A 6,629-nucleotide genomic window follows, 5' to 3' on the forward strand; every position below is an offset into this window, starting at 1 on the left:
TCAGGAGTTCAAGACCAGCCTGGACAACATAGCAAGACCTCATCTCCACTAAATATAAATGTAAAAAATTAGCCTAACATGGTGGTGCCTGCCTATAGTTCCAGCTACACTCTGTTGCCCAGGCTGTAATGCAATCATATAATCATGGCTCACTGCAGCTTTGACTTCCTGTACTCAAGCAATCCTCCCACCTCAACCTCATAAGTAGCTCAAGCAATCCTCCTGCCTCAGCCTCCCAAAGTGCTGGCATTACAGGCATGAGCCACCACATGCAACCAATGCTACCTTTCTAACACCTGTATAAATATCCTCCTCTCTGTCCCCACCACTATTGCCTCCCTTCTCATGAGCCCTTCCTTGTACCATAGCAATTCATCTCTTAACTGATCTCCCAGCCTCCAGTATCTTTTCCCTTAAATCAAACATCAGAGAAATGTTTCCAACAGGCTAATCTGACTATCTTGTCTGTTTTCTGCTGCTATAACATAATACCACAGACTGGATAATTTATAAAGAATAGGAGTTTATTTTGCTTGTAAGTCTGGAGGCTGGTAAGTCCAAAAGACCATGTTGCCAGTGTCTTGTGAGGATCTTTGTGCTGTTTTATCCCATAGCATAAGGGAAAGCAAGTCTATGAAACAGAGAAAAAATTAAGCCTATTCTCATGATAACTAATCCGCTCCTATGACAATGGCATTAATCCATTCCTGAGGGCAGAGCCTTCACAACTTAATCACCCCTGAAAGGCCTCCTCTCTCAATACTATTGTATTGAAAATGAAGTTTCGGGGCCGGGCACGGTGGCTGAAGCCTGTAATCCCAGCACTTTGGGAGGCCGAGACGGGCAGATCACGAGGTCAGGAGATCGAGAGGACGAGGCGGGCGCCTGTGGTCCCAGCTACTCGGGAGGCTGAGGCAGGAGAATGGAGTAAACCCGGGAGGCGGAGCTTGCAGTGAGCTGAGATCCGGCCACTGCACTCCAGCCTGGGTGGCAGAGCAAGACTCCGTCTCAAGAAAAAAGAAAAAAAGAAAATGAAGTTACAACATGAGTTTTGGAGGGAACATTCAAGTCACATGGCACTGACCATATGACTCTTGCCCATTTCCTACAGGACAAGAGGCAAACCTCTTAGATTAGTGTATAAGATCCTCAATGACATAGACATTTCCCAGTGATATGGGTCCTTTCTCAATGATATGGATCTTTTATTACTACATCTACTAAATGCATATTGAGTGGTCCCTGAGACAGGCACTAGAAATGGCCCTGAAGATATTACCATGAAGAGAAAAATATACTCAGGTATTGTAGAGCTAACATGCTAGAGGAGACAGCAGATTTTAAAATATAGACAAGCCAGGCATGGTGGTGCATACCTGTAGTCCCAGGTACTCAGGAGGCTGAGGCAGGAGGACCTCTTGAGGGCAGAAGTTCGAGGCCGCAGTGCTATGATCACACATATGAATAGCCACTGCACTCCAGCCTACACAACATAGTGATACCCCATCTATAAAATTAAATTAAATTAAAATATAGACAAATTTAAAAGCTTAAATGTGATAAAGCTATTCATCATTTATTTGACACATATTTTTAGTGTCTCCTACTTGCCAGGCACCATGCTAGATGCTAAACATGTGGTGATAAGGGGAAAAGACACAATCCTTACTGTTATGGAGCTCATGGGCAGACACTAATACCATAATAACAGTTATAAACAGTATCACAAACTGGCCTAAGGGCTGTTGACCAAAGTGAAGAAGGGAAGGAATGCTTGATACAAGAACCAAAAAATGAGTTAAAAAGTTAACTAGGCAGGAGGGAGGAGGGACTGCTGAAAAGAAACCAAGCATATCAGGAGGGGAAGACAAGCTCAACCGCACTGAAGCTAAAAGGAGTGAGAGTATGAGGAACTGAAAGAAGATTGTAAGGCTGAAACATGGGGTTAAGGGAGGGTAGCCTGAGAGGTGGGCAGGGGCCAGACCACACAGGGCCTTAAGGGCTACAGTAAGGAGTTCAGCTTTTGTACCAAAGATAATGGGAATTCACTAAAAGGTTTAAGCAGTGGGTGAAAGTGGAGAGACAGTTAATGAGGCCCTTGCAGTGGGCAAGGCAGCGGAGGGTCATGATCTGGTCTAGGGTTATGCCAATGGAGATGAAAGAAATGCATGAAATTAATGAACTGGGAAATCGAGCTGACAGGACCTGTGAGTAACTTGAAAGTTACGTATATTTTGGCCTGGCGCAGTGACTCACGCCTCTAATCCCAGCACTTTGGGAAGCTGAGGGAGGCGGATCACGAGGTCAAGAGATCGAGACCATCCTGGTCAACATGGTGAAACCCTGTCTCTACTAAAAATACAAAAATTAGCCGGGTGTGGTGGGCACCTGTAGTCCCAGCTACTCGGGAGGCTGAGGCAGGAGAATCACTTGAACCCAGGAGGCAGAGGTTGCAGTGAGCCGAGATCGTGCCACTGCACTCCAGCCTGGCAAAAGAGCGGGCTCCGCCTCAAAAAAAAAAAAAGAAAGAAAAGAAAGTTCTATATATTTTATAGAGAGATACAGATGGAGATGAAATGACATGATGTTTGGGATTTGCTTCAAAATGACACACAGGAGAAGGAAGTAGAAAGTAGAAAAGGACGTGGATGGGGAAGGATTGGCTGTGGGTTGATAGTTGTGCAATGAGTGATGTATACATGGGGGTATCTTATACTATTCTGCCAACTTTTGTGTATATTCGAATTTCTCCATCATACAAAGTTAGAAACGAGAAAAGAAAAGGAGGAGACAGAGAAGAAATAGAATAAATCCTAGGTTTTTGGTTGAGCAATCAAGAAGCTAACGGTGCCATTCACTGAGATGATGAAGAGGGGCAGAGTAAGACAAGAGACTTGGGGAGTACCATAAGAGTCATTTTGGACATGTTAAGTTTGATACATCCAGAAAATATGCTGAGAAGGAGGATGTCGAGTACACAACTGGGTTTAAAAATTTGAAACTCAAAGGAAGGATCTGCACTAAAGAGATAAATGTGTGAATAATTTGCATATACATGGCATTTTAAATCATGAAAATGGATGGGATTTGGTAATAATTATGTGTCAATGTAGGTTCATCAATTGTAATAAATGTCCACTCTGGTGGGGGATATTGATAATGAGGAAGACTACTCACATGTGAGGACAAAGGGTATGTGGAAAATCTCTGTAATTTCCTCAACTTTTCTTTTTTTTTTTTTNCACCGCACCCGGCTCCTCAACTTTTCTATGAAGCTAAAACTGCTCTAAAAAATAAGGTCTATATTAAAAAAAAAAAAAAAAAAAAAAAAAATGAGGTTACTTAATGAGAGAATTTAGACAGAGAAAGACCCAAGACCAAACCCAAAGAAACAAAATTTCAAGGTTGAGTAGATGAGAAAGATCTATAAAAAGAAGTCTTGCCAGGCGCGGTGGCTACTCAGGAGGCTGAAGCAGGAAGGGCAGCACGACCCCAGGAGTTTGAGGCTGCAGTCAGCCAGAATGGGTGCACTCCAGCCTAGGCAACAGAGCAAGATTCTGCCTAAAAAAGAAAAAAAGACTTTGACATAGATTTGTAAAATGGAATTTTAGTTAAAGTGACTTGTGGTGTCAAGAGGGTCAGTTTATTATTAACCTGAAATGTATTAGAGCATATTCATACTTTGAAAGATACATGGAAAGGCAGAGATTAATGATTTAGGAGAAAGAAAAGATAAAGACAAGAATTCACAGCAGCATTGTTTATAGCACCCCAAAAGTGGAAACAACCCAAATGTCTATCAACCGTTGAATAAACAAAATGTGGCATATCCATACAATGCAACGCTACTTGGACATAAAGTATTGATACATGCTACAATGTGTGTAAATTTTGGAAGCATTATGCTGTGTGAAAGAAGTCAGTCACACAAGCCACATGTAGTGTGATTCCAATTACATGAAATGTGAAGAATAAGTCAATCCATACAGACATAAGTAGAGACAGAAAGGAAATTGATGGTATTAGGGTCGGGGTGGGGATGGGGGAAACGGGAGTAAGTGGTAAAAGCACAAGTTTCTTTTGGTGTAACGAAAATGTTCTAAAATTGATTGTGGTGGTGGTTGCACAACTCTGAATACACAGTCACATGTTAAGTCATGTGTTGCTTAACAACAGGAATAAGTTCCAAGAAATGCATCGTTAGGTGATTTTATCATTACGGGAACATCATCATAGAGTGTCCTTACACAAGCCTGGATGGTGTAGCCTACTATACATCTAGGCTATATGGCGTAGCCTGTTGCTCCTAGGCTGCAAGCCTGTACAGCATGTTACTGTACTCAATACTGTGGGCAATTGTAACACCATGTTAAGTGTTTATGTATCTAAACATGGAAAAGGTACCATAAAGAAAACAGTATAAAAGATGTAAAAAATGGCATGCCTATATAGGGCACATATCATGAATGGGCCTTGCAGGACAAGAAGCTGCTCTGGGTGAGTCAGTGAGTGAGTGGTGAGTGACTACACTAAATTTATTTTAAATTTTTTTTCTTTTCTTCAATAATAAACTAGTCTTAGCTTACTGCAACTTTTTTACTTTATAAACTTTTTAATTGTTTTAACTTTGACTCTTGTAATAACACTTAGCTTAAAACATAAATATTCTACAGCTGTACAAAAATATTTTATTTCTTTATATCCTTATTCTATAAGCTTTTTTCCATTTTTTAAATTTTTTTAACTTTTTCGTTAAAAGCTAACACACAAAGACACACATTAACCTAGGTCTACACAGGGTCGGGATCATCCAGACATCACTACAGAACAGGGATTTTTCAGCTACATTATAATCTTATGGGACCACCATCATATATGTGCTCTGTCTTTGAGCTAAATGTGTTATGCAGCACATGGTTGTAGAGCTGACCCTTCAACAACTCAGGGCCTAGGGGACTGACACCCCTCACAATTGAAAATCTGTGTATCTGGCTGGGCGCGGGGGTTCACGCCTGTAATCCCAGCACTTTGGGAGGCAGAGGCGGACAGATCATGAGGTCAGGAGATCGAGACCATCCTGGCCAACATAGTGAAACCCCATCTCTACTAAAAATACAAAAATTAGCTGGGCATGGTGGTGCATGCCTGTAGTCCCAGCTACTCGGGAGGCCAAGGCAGAAGAATCGATTGAACCCTGGAGGTGGAGGTTGCAGTGAGTCGAGATGGCACCACTGTACTCCAGCCTGATGACAGAGTGAGACTTCATCTCAAAAAAAAAAAAAAAAAAAAATTGTGCATACTTTTTGACTCCCTAAACACCTAACTACTAATAGCCTACTGTGGACCAGAAGCCTTACTGATAACATGAACAATAGATATATGTTTTGTATGTATTAATAAAATCATAAGGAACGTGTATTTACTATTCTTTAAGTGGACGTGGACCATCATAAAGGTCTTCATCCTCTTCACATTGAGTAGACTGAGGAGGAGGAGGAGGAAGAGGAGGAGTTCATCTTGCTATCTCAGGGGTGGCAGAGGTGGAAGAAAATCTGAGGACAGGCATGATGGCTGACACTTGTAATCCCAGAGTTTTGGGAGGCCAAGATAAGAGCATTGTTTGAGGCCAGGAGTTCAAGACCAGCCTGGGCAGCATAGAAAGACCCCATCTCTAGAAAAAAAACTTTAAAATTATCAAGGTATGGTGGTGCGTGCCTGTAGTCCCAGCTACTCCAGAGGTTGAAGTGAGAAGATCTCTTTAGCCTAGGAGTTTGAGGCTGCAGTGAGCTAGGATTACACCACTGCACTCTAGCCTGGGTGGCAGAGTGAGACCTTATTTCTCAAAAAAAAAAAAAAAAAGAAAAGAAAAGAAAAAGAAAAGAAAAGAAAGGAAAATCTTTGTGTAAATGGATCCATGCAGTTCAAACCTGTGTTGTTCAAAGGTTAACTGTATTAAATATCACTGAATTGTATAATTTAAATGGGTGAATTTTATGGTATATGAATTATATTTCAATAAAGTTATTCTGTTGCCTTGGTATCCACTTTTAACTGTAAGTTTCACTTTCTCATATCAGAAGCAAGGTTTAGCCACCCTTAACAGTTTTCTATATTATAATACACCCAGATGGTTCAGCCAGTGGCCAGAGATAAAACTCAGAAGCATCTCTCCCACCTAGAAGGCTGGGCTCCCCTACCACTTCATGTAAACAGACCATTCAAACATTTGCCCAAGGCCGGGTACAGTGGTTCACGCCTGTAATCCCAACACTTTGGGAGGCCAAGACAGGTGGATCACCTGAGGTCAGGAGTTCAAGACCAGCCTGGCCAACACGATGAAACCCATCTCTACTAAAAATACAAAAAAAAATAGCCAGGTGTGGTGGCGAACACCTGTAATCACAGCTACTCGGGAGGCTGAGACAGGAGAATCACTTGAATCCAAGAGGCGGGAGTTGCAGTGAGCCAAGATCACGCCTTTTCACTCCAGCCTGGGCAAAAGGAGCAAAACTCCATCTAAAAAAAAAAAAAAAATTTCATCCAAGAACTGAAAGTAACCACATCGCAGTCACAGTGTGACCTCCTGGAACTAGTGCCTGCTTTCTTTTTTTTTTTTTTTTTTTTTTTTT

This window comes from Rhinopithecus bieti, unplaced genomic scaffold, assembly GCF_001698545.2.
Source record: "Rhinopithecus bieti isolate Rb0 unplaced genomic scaffold, ASM169854v2 scaffold_35950, whole genome shotgun sequence".
In the NCBI taxonomy this organism is placed as follows: Eukaryota; Metazoa; Chordata; class Mammalia; order Primates; family Cercopithecidae; genus Rhinopithecus; species Rhinopithecus bieti.